Genomic DNA, 27,406 nt, shown 5'->3' with positions numbered 1-27,406 from the left:
TTTAAGTCTCCGCCCCCACCCCAAAATTAAATATGGGTTGGATCCAGGTGAGAGGCAAATTGAAATCAATGATATTGGTTTGAGCGATTCTTTCCTAAGCATGACTAATCCTGGAATCATCCCATTGATCTTGTCACTGTATTGACATATATATTGCCAAGAGCCTGGACATCCTATTATTGATGTGGAAGAAAATAATAGGAGAATAAGGACCAAGATAGAAGTTTTGTTAAACATATATATGCCACCAAGCAATCACATGTCTAATTCCTCTTCCCCTTCCCCCGCTAATGGAATTTGTCTCATATAATGTCATGATCTATGTTTTCCCTTCCACACTGTCGGAAAACAATGCAGTGGAGTTGGGGTGGAAAAACACAGGACATCATTAGATCTTAACATGAGCTGAGACTAGATATTACAGGAGAGAGAAACTAGATGTAGTTGGGGTTTTTTGGTGGGAAACACACTTGTACTTTCTTGTTTGGTCCTGAGAACAGTGGTGGTAGAGTGATGCTGAGCTTAAATTGCCTGTGAGCTGACTGAATTTCCACAACTGCTTAGTGACAATACAGTTCCTTCTGAGATACTCAAGTAAAGCTTATGTACTTGCACAGTTGATTCAGTTGTTCTTAGCTCTTGTCAAAGAAGCTGCTCCCCACGCAGTGCCTGATTATTAAATATATTAATTTATAAGATTCATGGGTACTTGAGAGCCAGTGTGGTGTAGTGGTTAAGAGCGGTAGTCTTGTAATCTGGTGAACCGGGTTTGCGTCTCTGCTCCTCCACATGCAGCTGCTGGGTGATCTTGGGCTAGTCACACTTCTTTGAAGTCTCTCAGCCTCGCTCACCTCACAAAGTGTTTGTTGTGGGGGAGGAAGGGAAAGGAGAATATTAGCTGCTTTGAGAGTCCTTCGGGTAGTGATAAAGCAGGATGTCAAATCCAAACTCTTCTTCTACACTGAAGCACCATCTGTAAATGTATGAATGTTACTCTTCACAGAAAGTTTTAGGCAGTTTAAAGTGTTTCTAGAATGCGAATTGGTATCCCTCACTGGGGAGCAGAAATTCAAGGTGTAAAAACTACTGATGTACATTAAAAGTTTTAAAACTATTTGAGCATGAATACATTCCAGCCACTTAAATTCTCTTGGTAGGTTGATAGCTGCCTTAATTTCATGGCAGTCCTTGACAGCTGCCCATTGAGAAGTACCTTTTTCAAAAGAAATCTTTATCATTTATATTTGCCATATCAGCAGTCAGCTGAGATGATGAGAGACTGACAGGTAAAAAGGAAAAACTTCATAGGATCAATATATTGTTTCCTTCTTGTGAATCTGATGAGTTTTCAGATAGTGCCCCCTTACTGAATGAATGATAATAGGACAGATTATCCTGCTAGCCTCATCTGTAATTGCAGTGTCAACTTAAAATCAGATGTTTTTCCTTTCCTTTCCTTTTATATGACTCACATGTATGACAGCTGTTAAATACTAATTACTGCCTGTGGTATTAAATTACAAAGAATTACAAATATAATATAATGTAGCTTGACACCTCATTATAGATTATTTGCTCCAGCAGGATGTGACAGAAATCAACAGGAAACTACCATTTGTTTGGGATATGTTGCCTAAAAGAAGGCTGGATATGATTGGAGGGACCAACAACATCTTTTTCTCTCTCTACCCAAATAATTCAAATCACATAATAAATAAGAGAAGTTTCTTTCATATACTACCTTTATGTTTTTAACCCACCTACTCTGCCCCCTAAAATGGCAGCTTACCAGTAAGAATTAAGAGCAGTCAGCAAACGACATATTCCCCTCTGATTCCATAGGAGAGGGAACTTTTGCGGATGGATCATGTACCTCATCCACATGTCCCATCAGGTCTTTTGCTGCAGATGGGCCTGGTGTCAGTTCTGTGGAGATGTTGGTGATGTCTAAGGTAGCTCTGGAGTTAGGGTCCATCTTCATGTGCTTTTAACTTAGCAAAAAACAAAACAAAACCAAAACCAAAACCACAAAAAAGCCCCAAGTGACCCAATGGTAACAAGATTAAGAGGAAGTTTTATTTTATTTTATCTTATCTTATTGAAAAAATCGATTAACTGCTAGAGAAAAATATCTTCCGCAGGAAATGTAAAGAGACCTGCCAAGATGCTTGAAAAAAGTGGGGGAGGGGGATTTCAAACTTGGATTCTTTTCTTTTCCTAGGAAAAATAGATCATGTTCAATTTCAAACTAAATTGCTAGGTCTGTGGGCTCTCTTTTTCTAACCATTTCTTTTGTTCAGATTTTCCTTTTAAAGAACACTCAAAGCAGCTAAGAAAAAATCACACAATACAACTCGTGAACAAAGAAACAAATAGATCAAAAGCACATTTCATAACCTTGGCACCATGGCAGAGAACCAGTAGTCAGGGTATTGGCTTTGAGACCCTGTAGGAGGGAGGCAGTATGTCAGAGACTCTCATTCTATCGTATCTCATATTCTAGCTCAATGGCTGAGTATAGATGATAAATTAGTAGTTCATTTAGGAGGTGATCATGCCAGTACAGTATTGTGTGAACTTTCCTTCCTTTATTAGTTAATACGTATGGGAAGGGCAAGTAGAGTTTAACATAGATTATGAGCTCACTATACTTGCATGTAAATGATGTAGCCATTTGAATCCTCCACCATTCTATCTAAGTCCTGTATCCTAACCTAAACAAATTAGCATAGCTTAAAGTGTGGGATCGTTGACAAGACATTCATGTTTGTCAGAGTTAATATCAAGGTTTATGCCCACTCTCTGACCAAGGGCCAATTTGCCACAAGGGTACCTGGCAGCTGGTGAGCCTTTGCCCTAAAGCATCCATTTTGTGCAGTGCAACTCTCCACTACCAACCACCACCATGAAGACTGATATGTTCTATAATGCCTGCCAACACTTCATACAACCAAGAAAGTCCCTTTTGTAGGAGGGGGGGGATAGAGTGTGATTTCAGGTTAACTTGGAAATTATATGTGGCAGTTCCAATGTTTTTGAAAAATGGCTTGTCTTATTCTAATCCAAGATTCCCTATTCACTTGGGTCACCTTGTGGGCAGTGTTTGCTGCCTGGAGCAGCTGCGAGTCCTGGGTTAGGCCATCTTCTTCCATCATGGCTGCAGGAGGGTGCCCAGTGACTCTCCTTTTGGTTGCGTTGGTCTGGCGGGAAGGCCAATCAGGTGAGTGTTGGAGGGGGCTAGACCAGGTCTGCCTCCACAGTATGTAAGAGGGTGACCCTTGAAAAGTCACCTTCTTGGGAGACTGACATGGGATTTACCACCCGTTTACTAGACTCTAAGTGGCTTGTTTCCTGAGCTCTTCTTTGATTACTTGACCATTGGCTTATGGAAGGACTTGCCAAATTTTTTGGATTAATGGGAACATTTCAAATTTTGAGAGCTTTCTGAATTGCCTGTCACATATTGGCTGCCATGGAATGGGTGTGGCATAACACAAAATAGAAAGAGACAACAACCTTATTCTTATCATGGGAAGTCTGCTATAGAACAGTGCAACTCCATAACCTGAAACATGTGCAAAGTGAAGTAGGCACAGCCTGCTTGCCATTTGTTCAATTTCTCACATTTTACCTCCTTGCTTACTCAGCACCCTTGTTGAATGTCTAGGCTGCCATGGCCCAATTGTATCCTTTCCTGTCTCTTAATTGGTGGCTCTGATGTTTGTAGTGCACTGTATTTCTAAACAGAAGTTGGTTTTTATACTTTGAGAATCTTTCATTGAAAATATGCTAAATATGTATACTGTTTTATTGCATTGTTTAGTGTTTTACTGCCACTAAATGAACGTTTACAAACAAGGATGGAATATTGATTACCAATAGAACAATGCACCTTTGCGTATTCATGAAGATAGAGCATTTGGTGTCAGCAGATTAGATATTTGGATGAAACCCAAACACAAGCTGCAGTTTTATTGTGCTCCCTATGTTGTGTTTGATTTTGCTGTATAACACTTTTTAGACAAAAAAGGAAACAAGGAGTCTACTGACAAAGCCTTGTTTATGTAGGTTGCCCCATTGTAACCAAGGAAGCTCTTTATATAAAAGACAGCTGATACCCAAAGAGAAGGAAGGAATGGAATGAGAAGGAGCTAATATTTATTCTAAGAGTGGCTGTGCACAGTAGTTTAAACCCCATGCTGATGTTCTAATTCAGTCTTGGCCAACCTGGTGCCTTCACATGGTTTGTACTACATCCCCAACTAGTACATCAGATTGGTGAAGACTGGTCTAATTGTATAAGTGTGAATGGGGGTCATGATTGTGCCTCACAGTCTTGGCATGCCCTATAACATAGTGTTTGTGTATGTGCAAGTCTGAATATTTTGTTTTTTTTTTATAATAAATTTTTATTGGTTTTACAACATATATTAACACACAAAAACTAACAATTCACGACATAACACATTAACAAACAAACATGTAAACACGTATAATTTCATAACCTTTTTTTCTTAAACCTTATTTCAACGACTTCCCCATACCTCCCTTTTCTGCATCCCTGTTTTAAACTTTTTCAGCAACCCCTAATTTCAATTACTTATGATTCAATTTCTTTGATCCTTTTTCTCTTACCCAATCATTTATCGCTGCAATTCTGTTTTACGTTACCCATGACATTTTAGCACTCATTGATTTTACAACAGTTCTTAAGATAAACTTTAAATTTCTTCCAATCTTCTTCCACCGTCTCTTTCCCTTGGTCACGGATTCTGCCAGTCATCTCGGCCAGTCCCATATAGTCAATCACTTTCGTCTGCCACTCTTCCAGCGTGGGTAGTTCTTGTGTCTTTCAATACTTTGCTAAAAGAACTCTTGCTGCTGTTGTAGCATACATAAAAAACGTCCTATCTTTCCTTGACACCAATTGGCCCACCATGCCCAGGAGGAAGGCCTCTGGTTTCTTATGAAAAGTACACTTAAGTACCTTCTTAATTTCATTGTAGATCATTTCCCAGAAGGCCTTGATCCTTGGGCACGTCCACCAAAGGTGGTAGAAAGTACCTTCAGTTTCCTTACATTTCCAGCATTTACTATTGGGCGTATGATAAATTTTTGCAAGCTTGACTGGGGTCATGTACCACCTATAGATCATTTTCATAATGTTCTCTCTTAAGGCATTACATGCCGTAAACTTTATACCGGTAGTCCATAACTGTTCCCAGTCAGCAAACATAATGTCATGACCAATGTCTTGTGCCCATTTAATCATAGCTGATTTAACCGTCTCATCCTGTGTATTCCATTTCAACAGCAAGTTATACATTCTTGACAGATTCTTAGTATTGGGTTCCAAAAGCTCTGTTTCTAATTTTGACCTCTCCACCTGGAAGCCAATTTTCCTGTCCTGTTTGAAAACTTCATAAGTCTGAATATTTTGTACCACCACACAATTGTGTTATATTGTGTGTTCATTCATGAGCGTCTGTGTCAATGATGCAATCTCCTATTCCACTCTCTGCTTATGTATGTACCTGGTATTAAAAGGCTTTGTTTTTCTTAAGTAATCCTTCTCAGAAGACTGAGCACGTTTAAGTAATTAGATTCAGTACTGTTACTGATAATGTTACTTTTATTATTTTCCAAGGAATAGTAAGACAAAGCTAAATTATTAGTATAAATGAAGCATAATTGTGCTGCAAAATTTGTTGCATGTATTAAATTCAAACAACCTGCATAAAAATCTAAACTTAACTGATTTTCTTCTGTCTTTCTCTTTCTCTTTCCCCTTTTGAATACAACCACATCACCTGGATTTACTCTTCCTAATGAAACAAAACATACCTTCTGCATCGGGATATATTCTGATATGCTTAAAATAGGTAAGTTAACAGAGTGTTTATTCTCCTGTTGTTGTTACCCTGTCATTGCAATGTTGTGGTTCTTTTATATAAAAAAATCATAATGTTATAAAAAGATTTAACCCCCGCACTTAATGGGATGAATCCAGATAGACTCTGCAATCCTTTGGTTCCTGGGAAAGTGTACCAGAAAGAGCATAATAGGAAGCACTGGGAGGTTTGACCTTAGGGATTTAACATTGAATGCTTTCACCCTGCTGCAGAAAACCTCTGCTGCCCTTTCCCTACTTATAGCAAAGCTACAGCTGGAACATTGGGCTGGAACATTTGAACAGCAGTTCTGTAAGCAGACTGGGAGCCATCACATTCCCACTTCTCTGATGTGCCCAAAGCAGAGATGAATCTACACCAGACCTGCAGAGGGCAGAGTGAATTTTCCTCATATTGGTTGTCATTAAAAGCAAGAAAGGAAAAAGGACAGAACAACAGAATAGCACTGCTCCATCTTTGCTTCTATTCCACTGGTATAAGCCCATCAGCCCTGCTGGGCATATGATATGGTGGTGAAGCTACCTTCAGTTTTTTATACTTGCCCCATTAGGATTGAAGCCTAAGAAACCAGTGGCCAAATGAGACATGTCTCGAGTCCAATTTTTGGTTCTAACTTCTTCTTTTTCTGATAGTGAACAGTTTCTGTTAAGCTTTTTTTTTGGGGGGGTACAAGTTTGTTTTTCTTTTATCTAAAAAAAAATGGGATTGTTTATTTTTAAGAGTATTTGTCAGTTTCCCCACTTCACAATGCTCTTTCTCTGTCTTTTCCTTCTTGAGCTTTCTGGTAAAGAAGATAATTGCAATAGATAAAGGTTGTATATTAACTGCCTTTCCAATAGTTTCCTTTTATTTTGTGAGAGATCTTTAAATAAAGTTTTGTCGCTACTGGAAGTATTCAGGGATTGATACAAGAACCCAACACCTATGCATTCATGGATATCATGGGCTGGTCTGTGGGAGAACTGTCCTAACAACAGCATACAGAACTGGTCTGAATTAGTATTGGTTCCTCTACATTCAACTATGTTATTTTGCAGACCTTTTTCACATTAATTTTTATATATAATTTTGTTTTAGGCATTTCTTTTGAACCTTGTAGGCAAAGAATCTTATACCCGATCCTCTTACTTTTGTAACAGTTGACATAAGACTCTGTAACACAAGTGGACTGTAATAGAATATTCAGAGTGTGTGGTATGAACTAAAAGTCAGCTTAGTTTTCTGTAGCCAACAGAAATCATTAAATAAATCTCCCATAAGACTAGCTTCCTATGGGTAAATTTGAAAAGGAAGGCCATTTCTTAAAATCCCTGTTTAGGATTTAAACCTTTAATTCTTGATTATTTAGCACCCAATGAAGCAAACAAATAGACTTCCAGGATTAAGCCAGTACACATACACTAGTTTGTTTTCCCTGGAACAGCTAAAGCCAAAGCTTGGCATTCTTGCTTTGCCTCCTGAGCCAAGTTAATGAGGCCTAAATGGAACTTGTTTGGAGAGCTCTTTTATTCTTAAATTGTTATTTCAGTATTAAGGGTTTTGAAGACAAATAAGTTAGTGATTAAATAACTGTATGCTCAACATCAAAAAAACTAAGATCATGGCCACTGGTCCCATCACCTCCTGGCAAATAGAAGGGGAAGAAATGGAGGCAGTGAGAAATTTTACTTTCTTGGGTTCCATGATCACTGCAGATGCTGACAGCAGTCACGAAATTAAAAGACACCTGCTTCTTGGGAGAAAAGCAGTGACAAACCTAGACAGCATCTTAAAAAGCAGAGACAAAGGTCCATATAGTTAAAGCTATGGTTTTCCCAGTATGGAAGTGAGAGCTGGACCATAGAGAAGGCTGATTGCCAAAGAATTGATGCTTTTGAATTATGGTGCTGGAGGAAACTCCTGAGAGGCCCGTGGACTGCAAGAAGATCAAACCTATGCATTCTTAAGGAAATCAGCCCTGAGTGCTCACTGGAAGGACAGATCCTGAAGCTGAGGCTCTAATACTTTGGCCAACTCATGAGAAGAGAAGACTCCCTGGAAAAGACTCTGATGTTAGGAAAGATTGAGGGCACAAGGAGAAGGGGATGACAGAGGATGAGATGGTTGGATAGTGTTCTCGAAGCTACCAACATGAGTTTGACCAAACTGTGGGAGGCAGTGGAAGACAGGAGTGCCTGGCGTGCTCTGGTCCATGGGGTCATGAAGAGTCGGACACGACTAAACAATGCATTAAACCTCTTTGTCTTCAACGTGTCACAGGGTTGTTGTTTTGGAGTCAGGGAGTATTTTGAAAGTACCGATATTGAATTTATCTAGGCAAAGTTAAATTTTGCAATGTAAATCCCATACTTCTGAAGCTCGCTGAAAAATAAGAAAGATCTATGAGTCTGTCACACATTTTCTTCATCAAATCTCTTGGAGAAATGTTCTTTTTTTTATAAAAAAAAAGATACTTTGTCTTTGCAGTGCCTTCCCATCTCTGGTTGCCTGTCTCATTTAATGACATAAGAATCTATATTGCACTTTAAATGAGAAACACAATTTTAGAAGTGCTGTATTGTGGAATTCATCTGACAGAAGAGCGTTTGATAAAGTAGGCAGGATAAGGCATGCAATCTCTTCTCAATATACTGCTACACTCTAAAACAACATTTGATTCCTTTGGATGGAGTGATGTCTGTTGGACTTGGTTGAAATTCATGTTTAGTTAAGAAGTGTTTAGGCTGGCTTTGAGTAAATTAGTTTCAGACTAACCTGATTCTTGTTGAACTTCTGGTACTACTAAAGACTTTTATTCCAGCTGACATTTTAATGAAAGCTTGATTTTATAGTTATAACTGTTTTTTTATGTTTTGTTACTTTTGCACCACTTAAAGGCAATTGTAGTTTAAGTGGCATATAAATTGTTTAAATAAACAAGATAGTGAAGTCTAGAGTCCTGGTAAGACTTGGTCTATTTGAATCTCTTGGAATTCATCACAACCTGCTGCCTCAAAAGGCATAACATGACGTGCATACAAGGATATAAAAAAATATAAAAAGAAAGCAAACATTTAATTTTTTTGCAATGTATTTGCTTCACGGTTGTTGCAGTTGTCTTGTGTCAAATGCTGTTTTGAAACTGGCACTATCCCTCTGCCTGCTTGCTTGCAACTTTCTCAGTCTGTATATCTATATGTAAGAAAACATTACATATAGAACCTTGCAGTGTTCTCACACCAACATCTATAGGAAAATGACCCTATACTGTAAATCTATTCTTGAATTAATATGTTCCCTTGGGTTTATTAGTTTTGTCTATGTTTCTTACTCTTTCAAATATTAGTAGCATATTATCCTTAAGTATTAATCTTTCCTTCTCATGTAGCATGCTTCTGACTGACAACTAATTTCAGTTGAGTTGAAACACTATTGTTGTTTGTTTTGACTTTCCTTATTTTAGAAAAGCACCTTGTGTTTCGATGTACTTTAGACTCTCACACAAGCCTTTGGATTTTATCTGTTGTTTTGTTCAAGTTCTGGACACCTATAAGTATGCAAAAGCTTCCAAGCACTCTGCCCCACCTTGCCCAGCACCATACAATCTTATAGTCATCCCATGGGACACAGCTCAGGAGGCCTTCTGGAGTTGGTATCAAAACAGTTTTGCTTTTGTCTAATTCACCTCTGGAAGCTCCCAGATCCAATTAAATTACAGCTTCATCAGAATCCGTCTTGCCTTCATTGCTAGTCACTATATTCATGTTGCTTGGCCTTAAAAGTGAATATATAAAGACACTCTGACTAAGATGGGAAAGTCAACTTCTCCCAACATCTGCACACTACTATGCTTTCCCAGTCACTCGTTATGTTTTAAGTATTGTGCATATTGTAAAAGAAAGCACTGAATAAGCCAGAGCTGGATATAGGAATCTAGGGAAGCTGATTTGGCTATTGAAAACAAAACAAAAGCAGAATAACCCTCTAGCATGTAAGTAATGATCATGTCAATGTGGCAGCTCCTTTTGTTCCTGTTTGGGAATAGGTGTACTGTTGAAAATATTTCCTCTGGTAGATGTCACCAGGGGCTTGTTTACTTTAATGAGCTTTGACCATGAGTTCTTATAATTTGATGACAGCCTGCTAGCATAAGAAATGGTTGTTTAAAACTATATGGAATATTTAGCTAAACATTAACAACCTTCTCTTAGGAGAGCATTTCTAAGAGTAAGAATAGCTGAACAGTGGCTCAGCAGTCCACCCCCCTTTCTTCTGAGGCTTTTATATGAACATTTGGTAATCATCTGGGAGATACATGCCTTAGCTGGGGGTGTACGTATAACAACAGAGTTGAATTGTACCTCAAAGAGCACCTTGTCCATTTCCTCTACCAGTGCAGGAAATCTGCTGTTACAGCACCCATTCTAGGTAGCCATTCAGTCTCTGCTTAAAAAGCTATGCCAAGGGAGAGTTCACCACCTTCTGAGGAAGTCTGTTTTGTGGCCAGACACTTCACACCACCATGAAATTCTTTGTAATGTTGGGTCAAAATTCCCTTTCTTATACTTTGAACCTATTGGTTTGGGTCATAGCTTCTGGAGTGACAGAAAATAAATGTGTTCTATCATCTTTAAATGTTAAAATATCCTATTTTCTTCAGGCTACACATAACTCCTGTCACCCTGTGTGGCATCATGAACTAAATGAACCACTGAGCCATTTAGCATTTTCCACACTCCCATTTACTCAGAGTGCCTCACTGCTGATTTTGGGAGCAGTGTACACAGGACATTATCCATAATGCATACCTCTCTTGTGTCTATCCTATATCTTGCTACCCATTGTTCCTTATGAAATGCTGTATTTTAATGTGTTTTCCCTAAAACCAGATTCCATCCAAAATGACAAAAAAGGAATGGCCTGGCTGCATTTTAAGCCAGTAATGTGTACACAGCCTTTTGGTCCTAAAATCTCACACTTATTCATACCAAATCTGCATCCTTTTCATTCTTCATTTTTAAGAGAATAGAAACTACTTGGAAGTCAGCCAAATCCTAGGAAAGACATATCCCCCTGTCTGCTCTTAATGGGACATAGACATAACTTTTCTTCTAACTCATTACAAGAAAGAGACAAGCTAGATATATGATCAGAATGGATGCCAACAGCACTTTAAGGTTTCATTATCCCTAATTGTATTTAAACCTAGATATCTGCAGCCAAAGTTAGCTAAAGCTGATATGTGAAATTCAACTCACCATGAACACATCCCTTCTTTGTATTCTGTGGCATACAATTTCCCAACCTTTGAAGCACATTTGCCTCTGTTTGTGGTTCACCATTTGTTGCTGCAGTACATTTGCATCCCTCCCTAATCATTGGCTATTATGTCTGGGGCTGATAGGAGGAAGAGTCCAACAACATCACAGGTTCACCAATTGTGCCCTATGTGAGGTCACTCCCTCCTAAATGTTGCTATTAGCATATTTATGGGGATAATATTGGTGCCTGTACCACACTTGTATATTATTGCAAGTAGGGTGTGTTGCAGACCTGGAATATGGCACACTGAGAAAGGGTTAAACACTCCCTTCCCCAGTATTACTGCTATGATTTGAAATAGAGTCCCTGGAACAGCTTTAAATTAATACTACAACCAACCCCTCATGATGAAACTGCTATGCCATTTTTGGGGTAAAGCGTGTTCTCTTTCATGGAGAGCATGTGTTGCGGTGGGGGCCGCCAGGACACTCCAAAGTTGGGGGCGGGCTAATTGACCGTTGGGCCACTGATGCGATTGGGCTTCCCTTGTTGTTGGGAAGAAGTTAATGTTGCCATTTGATTGATTGACAGCCAGTAAGGCTAAAACTCCTTGCATGAGGCTAGGGCTTCCTCTTTTCGCCCGTGAATCGGATTGCCCGTCCCCCCTCCCTAGAATTAGGATAGTTCGCTTTGACCTTGCTATGCCTGTCATGGGGTTGCCTGCTCTTGGGGCAGGGGCCAGGTAGGAATTTTGTCCATCTGGCTGATTGGCTGGGGCCATTTGGTTTTTGCCTACTGCCAGTGGCGTAGCGTGGGTTGTCAGCACCCGGGGCAAGGCAAGTAATTTGCGCCCCCTAACCCGTGGATTTGCGCCCCCTAACCCATGGATTTGCCCTAACCCCAGATGTTGCGCCCGGTGCGGCCCGCCCCCCCTGCACCCCCCACGCTACGCCACTGCCTACTGCGTAGCAAATCGTCACAACTTGTAAGGTTGCGGTTAGGCATTGGTTTATGGTTTGGTTGGTTGAGGGGCATGGATTGGCTGTGCCTGCCCCTCTAATGCTGCTGCTGCAAGGGATTCCGTTAAAGGAATCGGGGGCTAACTATTGCTTGTACACCCTGTCAAGGGGGCTCGGGCCACTGCAAGACCTCCTGGCTGCATTTGGGGTGGGATGAGGGCAGGTTCCCTGCTCTGTAGCTAGCCCCAAGTGTATTCCCCTTTTCTGACTTTCGCAGGCATGCGGAATGTCAGTCTGTCCCCCACGGTGGGGGCAGATAGTCGCAATCAATGCCTAAGCAACCACTCTCTTGTTTGTATTTTAATAATGTTATTGCCAAAACTATGCCAAAAACCTTAAACAAAAATTTTGGTGTGATGTGTGAGTTATCGGGGTGGCCCTGGGGACCTCGACACGCAACCTACAAAAATGTTAATGATTAGCTTGGTTCCCTGCCCCATATCCCGAAGCTGTGGATTTAGTTGGGGTTTCTCAGTTCTTTCACTTGCAAGGATTTTGGCTACCACATTAAATGATTACATTTCCTACATGCTCCAAAATATTCCCCAAACTTGCCATTGAAGCTTTAAGGAGTGTGAAAATCATCAGCATAATCCAGAGATTGGGAACCTGTGGCCCTCCAGATGCTGTTTGAGTGTAACTGTCATCAGGTCCAGCCAGCATGGACAATGGTCAGCGATGATGTAAGCAATTGTTCAACAGCATCTGTGGTATAGTGAAAGTCCCCCCCCCATGAGTAAGGAGTCTAATTTGCATTGCCTCAACTTTGTAGCCACCTGCTCTTCTTCCACACAGTTCTCAAAACTGAAGAACTTAATTTCTGATACTACATACTGTTTGACTTCATTGGCACATGTGTCTTAGGTAAAGTGAAGTCTGGCCTTATGTAATATGTTGTCGTCATTTCCCATGGTTTCTTATCTGTTTGTTAGACATTCATATTACAGCAGATCATCTGTTTGCTTTCTTAACACTTGAGATTGTAATAATATTGCCGGGGGGGGGGTCTCTTTAATGTGGGGAGGAGAAGAATGAATATGGACTCTATTAATAATTTTAGCAGGATGAACTACTGATAGAAGAATGAATGAAGCAGTTCTGAATTAATTGATTTGAAAGCCGGTGATAGGGAAAGAAATATTGCTTAATTAATACTGCTGCTGAAAATATATTTGTATGTTTTTGTGGAGGGAGAGGGGGATGTAGAAGATTAATTATGATTGATTGCTAATACATAATCTCATAGTCTTATGAAGCATCACAAATATTAAATGATAGCAGGGAATCCATTTTATTCTTGTTGCTTTTTAACAACTGTGGCTCATGAATAGTTACTATGCAGTTCGAAACCCTGAAACACCTTCTAAATCAGAGCTGATTCAATAAACAACCTTGCCCTATTCTTATGCTACACACACATAGCATTCTCCTTTGCTCAGCATTGATCAACCAAATCAAGCTCATTTGAGAAGACATGTGTGGCCAATTCCACCAGGGGCTTGAAAGACCTTTTGTTCTTTTCCTTCCTGCCTGGTCTATCTAGTGGTTGTCAGGGTATGTGACTGATGAACTGCATTTGAGTATGATGGCCAGAAATTGTGCAGACCTAAGTTAGTTGGTTTTTCTAAATACAATTTTTGTATTGATTTTCAACAAATTATAAACATAATACCCTTCAGCAATTATGCATTTAGCACCAGAACATCCCAGTTGATATTAATTTCCTTTAGATATATATGTCCAAGATGGACTACATTTTTGTACAGAGGGTACTGGGTGCAGTGGTAAATTCTGAAGTTAAGGAGCTCACCATGACAGCCCCATAGTCATATCACCAAAGACAAATCATATTACACTCTCAATGAGAATCCACCTCTATTTCCCTCTCCCCCTACCCTACCTTACCTATCCAAACGAGCATAATGCATAGCATAATACCATTTTATTAGAATACCATTTTATTAGGATCATCTGACAGAATTGTGAACTGACAAAAGGTGCTGTAATGATTGTTGTGTTAGCTGGGGAAACAGTTTCCTTTGGCTGGGGAAACCTGGGTTCACCTTCTTAATCATGATAAAGAGTCAATCAGTGACTCTAGCCTACCTGACATACGATAAACAATGTTCAAAACCAGACCTATGCCAACCACCCCCACAAGTTTACAATGACCTACTAATATCTCTCTGGCAGGTCAGTAGACTGCACCACCAACAGAAAGAAGCCTAAAAGTTTAGCATGTCCTTTGGCTTTCACATTAACCTGAGAATAAAAATCTTTTGTAGCTGATAAATATGTTTACAATTTGAGGTTTGAAACCCTGCAGACAGTCACCATGAAACACATTAAGTGTGGCAAGGTAGGTGGAAGAACTGGCACACTCGTGCACATTTCCCCCTCTTCCTACATTTTCTCACTTAGAATGCAGGCATAGATTCCTCTATCTCTATAATTAATTAACTAAGGTCCTAAGGAAGGTTACAACAATTTAAATTCAGCATTAAAAACAATGTAAAACAACAATATGTTTCTGTGTATGGTTTTAACATCCTTCTTTCTGAAGTAGCTCCACCAGACCAACACCAGCCTAATCCCTGGTAGACTAGGGAGAAAGAAGGTTCCACTAAAGAGCTAGGTCCCCCATACTGTTATAGGTGACCTAGAATGACTTATTCCCTGAACATGGGCAAATAGGTTTAAGACCTGAATGAAAGGGCAGCTTTCACCTCTTTCAACTCGCTCTCTCTTACTTGGTGGTTTGATTGGGTGGATTGGGTCCAGTCCGCAGCAGTTCCTTTTCCAGAGGAACAGCACACAGGAACAAACCAATATGCTGCACTGGAGAGACAGAGAAACAGAATATAAGATTTGTCTATTCCACACCATGGGGCCATTCCTCCTTGCCATGATGTCTGGGTTGCAGAGCCCTTCCTAGCTGGATGTACATGCTAATTTCTAGGCTCTTCTGTGGGGCAGAGTACGAGAAGAGAGATTTCTGGTTACTATTTAATCATTTCTCCTCTTCTCACAACCTCCTCCTCCCTCCCTCCCTCTGTCTGTCAGGTACATATTGTGGACATATGATTACAATTAGGTGGGTGACCATGCCTAACTATGGCTAGCTTCTTTAGTATTTCTGAGCTTTATTGTCACTGAAACCTATTCATAACAAGGAATACTTTACTTGCCTATATGCTCAATGTTTGACATGCAATGTTGAATTTATGAGGTACCGAGTGTATTCTACTGCTCTCCCCAGTCTTGTTTTAAGTAATGTCATGGACAACTAAGAGGGAAATCAGTTAAGCCTTACTTTCTGTACACACTATTCAGCACAGACATAATTAAGGATCCATCAAATATATATAGTTCCACCTTAAGTTCTTTTAAGATTCAAGAGCATCAAATCTAAGCCTGATTGTGCTTTGTGTTTTACTTTTTCTGGGAAATCAAATGGCACAGATTTCTTTGTATGCAACACTATTCATTGCATTAAGTCACTTTTATTTTGTATTCAGCTTAAGTGATGCATGACGTTGTGAAAGTGCATCATTATCAAGCTAGAAAATGCAATTATTCTGGAATGGGTTTCTAATGGGTGCTTATTTTGCCAAGAAAGTATTTGAAAAAAATAGTATTAAGTAAATGTCATTCCTCTGGGGGAGAAACATGGTTTTGAAATAAAACTGGATTTTTGCCTGTGTTGTGGTGGTTCTGCACAATCCAATTTTTCACATGATGGCTACAAATGTAGCTTTCAGATTTCTATCAAATATTTGCTCTGGCTATGATAGCTGTTTTATACATGCAGGCAGCTCCTTTTAATTGGATGCACTAAGCTTACCATGTTGCAGTCCGCAATAGGCATGTATAGACTAAAATGTTTGTGTGCATGAAGATTTGTGTATACCGTAAGGGAATATATAGGACATAAGTTGAAAGAAGAGCACTGCCAACAGCATCTGCAACATCTAAGGTCAAGGAGAGAGTTTTGCCATAATTTCCCCCTCAAAAGGATTTTATTACTGTGTTATTATGTATTATCTTCACTTATTCTGAACATGTCTTGGACGCTTGTTGTCAGGCAGAAAGGCAGGATATTGTGAATAAATAAACAAGGCCTGAATAATGCTATAAAAGGTTACTGTGGGGTTTTTTAAACCATCTGGGGCACATTACACTATATTTATCCAGTACTAAAACCACACAGATCTTCTTTAAAGAGGATCTCCAATCACCTTTCATAGCCAAGCATTCTAAGCATCTTCTATTATGGTTTTGATTTTTTAATAGTAAAATTTATTTGATACAAGTATCACACTATACAGAAGCTGAAACATTGGTTTTCAAATGTATTTTCAGTGCAAAATATGTGAAATAAGTCCCTTTGGAAGTTTTGTGTTGTAAACCATTAAAAATAATGTTACAGTGTGTTTGTTTATCTGTGTGTGCATGCACTTGTGTGCACACATGCACATGCTTGGTACACCGATCTGTTAGTGTCTTATGTAAGTGTATGAATTTAGGAGTGCATGTGTAGATTTAAACAAATAGATTCACACTCAGTCTCGGTGTGTGGATTTCTGCAACCCACAAGTACTTTGCTTTTTGCCTAACATCCTCCCTAGCAGCAGAAGCAACATCCAAAAACTGTACCCTGATCCATTTATGAAGATATTTGAAAATAAGCATTTTTAAACCAGAAACCTTCTACCATCTAGAATGAACAATGAAACATCAGTAAACGGATCTAAAATTGCTGCCATCCTATGAAACATTAATTCAGTGAGGTTAGCTCTAGCATTTTTCCTCCTCCTATTTTCTGCAGTAAACAAATAACAAGTTTCTCCAAATTACCTATTCAACATGATACAACACATAATTTTAATGCCCCTAACAATAATTATTGATACAGTGTTTTGATGACAGTCTAAAGCAAGAATTGGGAACTTGTGGATATGTAGATACTGTTCTCCAACACCCATCAGCTCCATCCAGCATGGCTAAAGGGCAGGAATGATGGAAGTTAAAGTCCAGTGATATCTGGAAGGCCAAAGCTTCCCCAACTCTGATATAAAGGACAGAGTATATTTATTAGGTGGCAAACCAGATTCAGAAACAGCTCAAAAATAATTGTAAAAATAAGGAGAATTGAGAATAATAAAACCCAACCCCTTCTAAATTGTGGTGGTTTATTGGGACGCGGATGGTGCTGTGGTCTAAACCACAGAGCCTAGGGCTTGCCGATCAGAAGGTCGGTGGTTTGAATCCCCATGACAGGGTGAACTCCCGTTGCTCGGTCCCAGCTCCTGCCAACCTATCAGTTCGAAAGCATGTCAAAGTGCAAGTAGATAAATAGGTACCGCTCCAGCGGGAAGGTAAATGATGTTTCCGTGCGCTGCTCTGGTTTGCCAGAAGCGGCTTAGTCATGCTGGCCACATGACCCGGAAGCTGTACGCCAGCTCCCTCGGCCAGTAAAGCGAGAATCGTCTGTGACTAGACTTAATGGTCAGGGTTTCCTTTACCTTTACCTTTACTGTGTGCATATGCATGAGATCATTAATATCAGGATCATGGGTTCAAGCCCCACGTGGGGGAAAAGTCTTCCTGCATTGCAAGGGGTTGGACTAGATGACCCTCATGGTCAATTCAAACGCAACAAATTCTATTATTCTATGCATATATCTCTGTTAGTATATGCACCTCTTTTTCTCTGAAACATGTAGGTGCCATTTTCTTTAATATGTGTTTAAAATGAGGCTGTAGTGTGCATACATCAATACATTTAAGGTATTTAATTGACATTTTACTGTGGAACATATTCCTATCAAGCTGTTCTTCTCATTCCTGCTGTTTGTTCTCGTGACAGATGTAGCCTGCTATTTTATGTTGGGTATTTACATTTCAAAAATTAGCAAACAAAACAAGAATTACAGAAGGTATGAAATGTTTTTTATTTATTTCACCACTAGACAGATTATTGCTGTTTTAATACTGTTACAGATAATTATGCCACATGTCTCTTTATATTCATCTATCTTCTGGAGAGTCTCTATGATTGATATTTCAATTTATGAAATAATTAGCTCAGAGAAATGCCATGAAATATGAAGGATCTTCTGTATCAGTAAAGGTCAGATTGATAACTATGGACACAATTGATGTTTTCCATTGTGTCACATGTTAAAGCCTTTTATCAGATTTCTTCCGGAGCTTTCTTATTTTTAAATGTTCAGTTCATTAATAGATTATTTGTATGAAATAATAATGTGGTTCAAATCTTACAACTGGAGTTGAATGTGGTAAAGCTGCTTCTGTTTGCAAATATTTCTAATTTTATTTCCATGGTAGCAATGCATTGAACTTTTAATTGTCCGTTGGCACCTGCTTCTGAATGAAACATTTTTACTTGTGAAAGGATATGAGAAGCATCCAAGTTTGAAGGAGTGGGCTCAATTGATCTATTTTGGGTACTTCCCTATTTTCACCTTTGTTAATGACAATATTTGAAATAATTTCATCTTATGTGCATGTTATGCATTCCGTAAATGTTTTCATTTTCATATCTGTATTTATTGATAAAAAGAGTTAATGACAGAGTATTGTCCAAGTTTCATCAACCACAAATGTGCAAAGAGAAAGAATTAAAGAACTCAAAGCCATTACGTTCATGATTGTAACGTATTAAAACAAAGTCATGTTTTGAAGACCAATATACATTGTAACCAAAATCCAGATCCTGCTAGTAGTGTATAGTCTATGTGGGTCCAGTACCCAAGTACCCATGGATAGGACTTCATGGTTTATGTAATAGCAAACTAATATATATCTCAATGACCTCTTGAATGACTAGTTTATGTCAATGCCTTCAGAAGGTGACAAATTCTCCATTTGAGGTTTCTAAACAGAGGCTTGATGGCTATCTGTCACGGATTCTTTAACTGTGATCCCTGCATTGCAAGTGATTGAACTAGATCACCCGTGGGTTTTCTCCCAACACTATAATTCTACAATTCTATAAAACTATGTTCTAAAAAGCAGTTGGCTTATACTTGTACTGTTATCTCACACACTGCATTGCTTTGTATTGTAAACAATATTCCCAGCAGTTCTTCATAGTTAAAAAGATTTGTGCTAGTCTTTGTTCCCAAGTTACTTCTTGAAACAGTGGGCTTCTCTTGTCTTTGCAACATAGCAGCTTCATCTACTTTGTGATTTGTCAGAACCAACTAACCTTTGCTCTCAAATGTGTTCTATTTTCTTCATAGCAGGATGCATTTTCCCCTTCCCTCTCCAAATGTATAAAAAGGTGAGAGGGGAAAAGAGTCCCTCTACCCCTTTATCTTTCTGCTTTTCTCTTTCATGATCATGTAGGTCCATATACTATCATCTGCTTGGCTTGCTGTCTTTTTTTTGTTACAAGAATACCTTTCAGCTGACCCATCAAAATAGTTTTCTGTGTGCTATTCAATGGGTTAAGCCGGGGGTTTTCAAACAGTGTGCCGTGACACCTTGGGTTGCATTGAAGGATGGTCAGGGGTGCTGCAGCCAAATCTGGCCTCTGTCCCTCTTTCCTTCCCTCGCTTCTCTGATGCCCTCTTGCATCTTTTCCTCCCAAAGGGTTGTGTGTCTTTTGTTGCAGCAGTCCTGGCTACAACTCCCCAGGCAAATGGTGCTGGTTGCCAGGAACTTAGGCAGTGTCAGAGTAAGCAAGCAAGTGCATGAGGGAGCCTAGCCAGACAGTCCGCCAGTCTTTGCTGTTGGGAATGGACAGACAAGTGGGAGGCTGGGCAGGCAGGCAGGCAGGCAGGGGGTGTGCTGGCCTTTCTTGTGCTTGCTCTTTGCAGTGCCTGCCTGGTAGCTGAGTGCCTGGTGCCAAAGGGGAGCCTTTTCGCCATGCAGTCCTGGCGCCACCCACTACTACCACTGCTGCCTCCCAATGTGAGTAAGATTGTGGCCTCATATTCACCTTTGGGCAGTCTCCCATCAGGCTTCTAAGGCTGGGAGCATTCTCTTCCCAGACTCCTGTGGGGTGGAGTGAGGTGGCTCAGGGACCAGAGGCAGCTGTGGCAGCTGCTGCCTGGATGATTCCCAAGGAAAGAGGAGAGGAGAGGAGGCTGAGTGACTACTCCACTTGGGAGGGTGCTTGAAAAGGGGTGAGGGGCTGCCAGCTCTGCAGGCAAGGGGTGACATAACTGGGCTCCTAAGCCCCACAAGGGAGCCAAATAAAGAATGCATTTGGTCAAGGGAACCATGGACTCAGAAAGGTTGAAAACCTTTGAGTTAAGCAGTCACATCTCCTTTACAAGCAGAAGACCCCTCTCTTCACACAAAAAATTATCACAACACTGGCTGAAACCTTAAAGTTCTTGTCCTTAAAGATCATAGTGGCCTGGGTTTGAGTGTGTGTTTTTCCAGGTTACAAACTTGAAGCATTTTATTGAGAACTTCCAGTATATTTACCAACATAGCAAGGACAAAATAGGGAAGTAGGGGAAGAGACTGACAAAATGGATGCTTTATTTGGAAATCCAAGCCTGGTAAATCAAACATTTCTTAACCACTGCAGCTTGCATTATTTCCTTTCTGGTCCACTAAGAGGGAAGAGTTTGTTCATAGCATGCATCCTTCAAATGAGTTGCTTTCTGTTCCTTTGTTTTATCTGCAATGTTAGATAGGTTCAGATGCATCTCACCCAGGTCAGTCTCCTAAATTGTTGCTACAGAAAAAAAGTAGAACAAACACAGAGGCAGATACAAATTGCAGCAGTTTAAAAGACAAGATTCACAATGCCCTTTTTAAATGAGTATTTTTACAGAAAACAAAACAAAAACTAAATTATCAACCCATTTGCACCAGGATTCCAGTGAAGCCCACAGGTTCCCTCATGTCAAGAGTAGGAGCTGGATTAGCATGGTGGGGACTGACATCACAATGCCTTGCAACGTTGAGAAAGTATCCTATGTTGCAGCCTATGGAGTGTAGGTCTCTTACTTGGTTCACCAAATTGGGTTGCTCTAGAGCATCAGAAAGTTGACAAAATTCAAACACTTTCAGTGGTTCAGTGGGAGGGAAGGACACACATCTCTTCCTTTACCTTCAGCCATCATTTTCTTGCCACAGTAGCTGTGCCTGCCAGCTGTCCTGAAAAGTCCAGGTCCTAGGAACATCTTTACAATGACTAATATGTTTCCTTGAACAGACACTGACCATTTTCTTTTCTTATAACATTGCAAAGGGCACACTCCAAGCAACATTAAGCACTTTTAAGTGTCCTTGTTTTTTCTTTTTCTTTTTGTATTTTAAAATTTATTTTAAGCATTGAACTTTGCTCTTCACTAGATAAAGCATCCCAAGGCAGCTTACAGAGATCAGTAAAAATGCATTCCCTGGACTCAGGTTTACAAGCTAAAGACACAACAAAGGGCTTTGATGAAAGGAGGTTCCTTAGGCTTCTCAGCAATTCTGAATGTGGAATTGCTTCTCATAATTTCCTCTGCTGCAGCCTAGTGGAATAGTTGCTGCCACTGAGGAAAAGAAGCCTGATGTAGTGGTCTTGCGTGTCAAGACCTGGACAAACAAGGGAGATCCCTTGGCTGCGCAGCAGCTTAAATCAGCCAAGCCATGCCCCCCAGCCACCCAGATTTGCTGGCTGGAGTCCGTGACGCAGCCGAGGGATCTCCCCGCTGCGTGTGAGAGGCCACACAGTCTGTCCGCAGAGCAGATAGTGACTCTAATTTGAATCCTCTCCCTTTGCTGCTGATTTCAGACAGAGAGTTGAACATGCAATTAGCTCTGTCCTATTGAAATTGATATGATTTAATTTTGTTTAAATGAAGCCCAAAGGTATAGCAGTGTCATATTAGTGTAGTAGCACTTGTGGCACTGAGAAGAGAAATAATTGCTCTACTTATTATAGTGACCTGTACCTTTTCATGTTATCAACTATATATTTTGGAAGGTGTATTATCTGTTCGCTATGCATTTGGACACCTTAAAATTATAACCGAATCAAGAAGCAGGATTTTGTCCTTCTTTTAAATCAAGATGGCAGGCTGAATTTTTCAAAATTGCACTGATTTTTTGGTTTCTTAGAATTACCAAGCAGTGCTGGGTATGAGGCTTATAGTTCCGAATAAATGATAAACAAAGGTTTCTTCAAAAAACAAAAATTGTTGGCATCTGTCTGTCTGGAGAGACAATGGAAGAAACAACTGGGGTAGAGTCAAACCACTGGTGAGTTTACAAAAAAAAACACTTGTGGATTTGAAACAAAATACAAACATAACTTTCTCTTCTACAAGGTCATCATTAAAATGAAAAATGGGCATTGTGAAATATATATCTTAAATAAAAAAATAACATTTATTTATTTTAAGAATAATGCCTGATATTGCTGCAGTTTTTCATTAATAGCCAGTGTTTTTTATTGCTACACTGGCAAAGTTAGAAATGTGAGATTTTGACCAGCTTCGGCCCATCTGAAGCTGATACAGGCTCGTCTTATCTTGAGCCCAAGCAGAGTAGTCAACACAGCAGAAGGATAAGCAGTATGTGCCACATTCTTAACTTTATTTCCACTCTATGCTGAGAGAATACAAATATGCATCTTGCCTCTGTGAGAGCAGAGAAGCAACCGTCTCTCTAACAAAGAAACCGAGAGAACAGTGAAAAACAGGAAACCAGTGTACGTCACATCCAGTCTCCCATTCCCGTGGGAATCCAACAGTAACTTGGACTGTGGAATGCAAAACAATGTCTTGTGACTGCAGTTGCTGCTCAGTGAGGGAAATAGAAACCAACAAAAAGGAGTACCTTCTTATGTCAGCCATAAATCAAATATTCTATAAATCAATCCATTGAAAATGAATCAGAATCTTGTAAAAAAAAAAATGCTTTAGAATTCTGATAAATTTTTTGACTCTAGACTCTAATGTGGTATGTAAAAGACAGCTCAACACTTCATATAGCAAACAAAATTGCTGTTTCTTCAGCAAAATATGTACACTACAGTGGGGATGCACACTGTGTCCTGATGTGGACACCAAAATAGAAACAACAGTTAGCTTATACTATCGCTTATTGAACCAAGCCCAGATCAGAAACCATAATTTGTCTTTGGCTTGCTTTCATAAATCACGTAGTTCACACTGACCACAGATTGCATGTAACTGCTGTTAATTTAAACCAGAAAACAGACATCATTATGTTCCTCATCACCATGATGGAGAGGGCGAGATTGCACACAAGGCTCAAGGAGGCTTGTTCCCATAGCACTAAATTATGGTTATGGTTATATCCAAACTATCCCTATGCATGTCAGACTGATTTTGTCCACAAGTTGTTGAGCAATGCTGTTGCATGCAATAGAATTGAATATATGTTTCCCATCTAAGGTCATCCAGACCGATACATATTGAGTAACTACGTGAACATGATTACCCACTGTGTTTTCTAGTTGTTGTTGTTAAATTCTTTTCAGAGAAGTCACACTAGGACATATCTGTCTTTGATATTAAAATACATAACTGCTTTAAAGGCAGGTGCTTTAAAACTTTGATAGTCATGCTCATTAGCTCAGCAATCCTATAGGCAAAGGGGGGAACTGGTGAAAAATTGAGTATAGTGAAACTCATTCATGTATTTAGAGTATTTATGTATTTCCAAAATTAAAAGTCTCAATTTTAATCTACTCTTCCTTAAAAAAAAAAAAAACTGTGTTGCAGGACATGGTATATAAAAGGCTAAAGCTAATATGTGTTGTTTGATATAGTAGGAAATGGTATGGTACAGCCCCAAATGCTCCATTGATTCGGATCAGATTTTCTGGCAGTTAAAGATGCTAAAACACTTTTTAGCCATGATAGAACAAAAGGGCAGGTATTAAGGTTTTTTTTAAAAAAATGTACAAGGATCATACCATTGTATTGTTGAAAGGGTATTGCATTATTACATTAAAACACTTTGTCATACAGCAAAAAGGAAATATTGCAATAGTCACAAAGGAATTTGGGCAGTAATTAAATTTATAGTCCATCATGTGCTGGGAAGGAAATATGTGGTCAGAATCAGCAATCTATCTTTGCAGTAGGATTTGAAATTTGAAATTCCTAAAGGGCAACTGGCTAGTAACATGGAAAACTAAGCAGGATGTAATGAGATTTCCAAGTCCCATAGAGACTTGGTAGAAAGCTTGGCAATATTTAAGACATTTCCAGATAACCTTTCTAGAGGCTGGCCTGTAAAGACTTGTGTTGGGACAAGAAGAGTGCTGTGGAAGTCAATGTTATTTTTCCTGAGATAAAGCCTCATTGTTCAGTAATGAAGTTCTTTATGCTTCCAATGTGAAACAGGGTGCCGTACAGGCACAACACCTACATGTAGACAAAAGTGAGTTAAAAATAACCATGACTTTATTGAAGATGGGGAAAGAGTTTGGAATGGCATAGGGGATGGATCTGTGCACCGGAGAGCCTAGTTGCTGATCAGTATCACCAACCATCCTGCATATTGGGAGAATGTTAGTGGGACTAGGTGGCAATCACAGGCCCACATCAGCATGATGTAGGCCTTTACTGTGACCAGGTGTATGACTGGTGTATTGGCTGCTGAGCTTGGATAAGGCCTTGATGTGACAAACCAAGGTCTCTTAAGGGAATCGTCCTGGGGAATCTAAATCTGCATGACCAAAGGAGGTATGGTCTTGCATTTCTCTCATGTATAAAGTGATGCTTGAGGAATTTGATCTTTGCTAATTACTGTATGAAGTATTCTGATCCATATCTATCACTCATGTGCAGACTGGAACTTAGGTTTCTTCAACAGAGACTGGAAATAGCTTTGTTCATCTCTAAATACATGCTTCGTGGAAAATGGCCCTGTGGGCCAAAATGGGACCTGTTCTGGGTCTAACTAAGCCCATGGGCTGGTGGTTCCCCACCTCTGCAGCCTTGGTTATCGGTAGGAAACACTGATAGCAGGCAAACCAATAGTCTTTATCTGCCTTTGAAGCTCTACAGCCTTGGCAGAACTGGCTGAAGGCATGATGGTGGTTGACAGGACTCCAGCCAGCTGAGCACCATTTCCCTTAATATTTTTTATGGAATCACTGTGTGTGTGTGTGTGTGTGTGTGTGTGTGTGTGTGTGTGTGTCTTTAGTAGAGTCCCACTCACAATGTGGAGCTACTTTATAGCCCTAAACTGCTACGAAGCTTATATTAGCGATCAGCCATATATCTTCCTTCTGGCTTGAAAAAATCCAGGTGAAAATGAATGAAAAACATCCTGTTAATGTAATGTTCAGCAGACTCCTGCTGGGATGTAATTTGCATACTTAAGCACTAATTTTGATATTGGAACTATCCATTTGTAGTTCTCCCCTACACTGTTTGAAAGAAACCATTGATGACAAATAATATTTTCAGTAATAATCAACCAATTCCACAAAAAAGAGACTTCTATTTATTAATGAAAAATCCATATGCTTAGGAATTATGAAATGATTCCATCTGAACAATTTATCAGGTGTTTCTACTATTAACTTGCTTTCCCAAGTTGCTAACAATAGTACAGTGTATCATAATGGGTCCCTTTGAAGTTAATTAAACATAACTGCTGTGCAGTGTTTTCTAAGGTGTGCCTCTCAAATGCATAAAAAATGGAAAGCATTGTACATAATACTGGACAAGAATTATAACCTTGAATCAGTTTAATAATGTATAAAATAGAGGGAAAACTGCAGGACATTTTAATTTGCACTTCAAACAAATTTCAGTGGTCTGAACCAGAGCTCAGATTAATAAATCTAAATTCAGTCAAGGGAACACATTGGCTTCATCTAATTTTGAATAGCTTCTTCTTGAAAATGGAATGTAGCAAATCATTGGATTCTGAAAAGACCTTTGTAAAAATAAGCTGTTCCTAATGCTCATAGAATGTAAAAATAAACTTTTGAATAAGATCATGTTACCGCTTTCAATGTTAAATTAAACCCAAATTATTCCATCCTGAACTATTTTTGTAAAGCTGAAAAAGGAAACTATTGTTAATTTTGAAAACATAAGGATTTTGAGTCTTTATGCATTTATTTACAAATGTTACATTATCTGGAATGCACCTGAAACAACTTATAACATAAAACAAAATAAAACAACCAACTACTAAACTCACTCATTTCATCTTGTTTATTATGTTTGTTTTTCTTTACACAATTCTCATTTTTATCCATAAGGTCTTACTAGATATAAGAGAATTGCAAGAGAGTCTCTTAAAGATGCTCAGTTCTTTGGCAGTTCTTTGACATTTTCCCAGTCATTCCATTTTTATGGCCAGAGACAATGCTTAACAACTTTTTGGGAGGGGGGCTGCTTCAAACACATGGGGCACGCGTGTGAAGACCCTCAACCCCTAGGAGTCTTCATGTTTACTTTGGATTAGGTAAAGGTAAAGGTACCCCTGACCATTATGTCCAGTTGCGGATGACTCTGGGGTTGTGGCGCTCATCTCACTTTACAGGCTGAGGGAGCCGGCATTTGTCCACTTCCACAGACAATTTTTCTGGGTCATGTGGCCAGCATGACTAAGCCACTTCTGGTGAAGCCGAAGCAGTGCACAGAAACCCCGTTTACCTTCCCGCCAGAGCAGTACCTATTTATGTACTTGCACATTGTGCTTTTGAACTGCTAGGTTGACAGGAGCTGGGGATTCGAACCACCGACCTTCTGATCAGCAAGTCCAAGTGGCGCAGTAGATTAAGGCCTACTAAGTTCAGTGTGAGGTACTCCTGTTGTATAACTGTTGATAGGACATGGATGTTATTTACTCCTACTTCCTTGCATACTATAATGAAATGTTAGTTTTATCCTCATAGACTACTGTGATAACATAGGAGGAAACTGACTCAGCTTCCAAAAGGCATTTTATTATCTCTGGGGAACATTGCACTTGAAAACCAATATGAATTCCATACCCATAGCATACAGCAGCCAAAGAATTAAAGAACAACTGCCTTTTGAATTCAACTACTACAGAAGATTTCATGCACTCCCTTGTATGCCAGGGAAAGAGCTGCTAGGAAGTTGTAAAAGAACTGAAGTGTGACTAGATAGCTCAAATTTGGTAGTTGTAGCTATGTAACATTCATGCTTAACTGCAACCTGGGTTTACTAGCATATAATCTTTCCCCTGGCCCCAGTCCTGCCACTCACCACCTGGCCTAGGGCAGGGAGCTCTCTG

The 27,406-nt window shown here is 39.6% G+C and overlaps 1 protein-coding gene and 1 long non-coding RNA gene across 4 annotated transcripts in view; one reads left to right on the top strand and one right to left on the bottom strand.

The window, feature by feature from the left end:
- Window positions 1-27,406, top strand: part of NCAM2 (neural cell adhesion molecule 2) — a 193,772-nt gene that overhangs the window by 46,233 nt on the left and 120,133 nt on the right. The window lies entirely within an intron of this gene.
- Window positions 1,763-11,392, bottom strand: LOC310761478. Its single transcript, XR_014547532.1, has 3 exons — window positions 11,150-11,392; window positions 3,625-3,739; window positions 1,763-1,991 (listed from the first exon to the last, which is right to left on the bottom strand). It is a non-coding gene; the product is annotated as an uncharacterized lncRNA (long non-coding RNA).

Source organism: Podarcis filfolensis (genome assembly GCF_964270895.1).
Source record: "Podarcis filfolensis genome assembly, chromosome: 4".
Classification (NCBI taxonomy): Eukaryota; Metazoa; Chordata; class Lepidosauria; order Squamata; family Lacertidae; genus Podarcis; species Podarcis filfolensis.
This window is presented reverse-complemented; position numbering and strand designations above follow the sequence as displayed.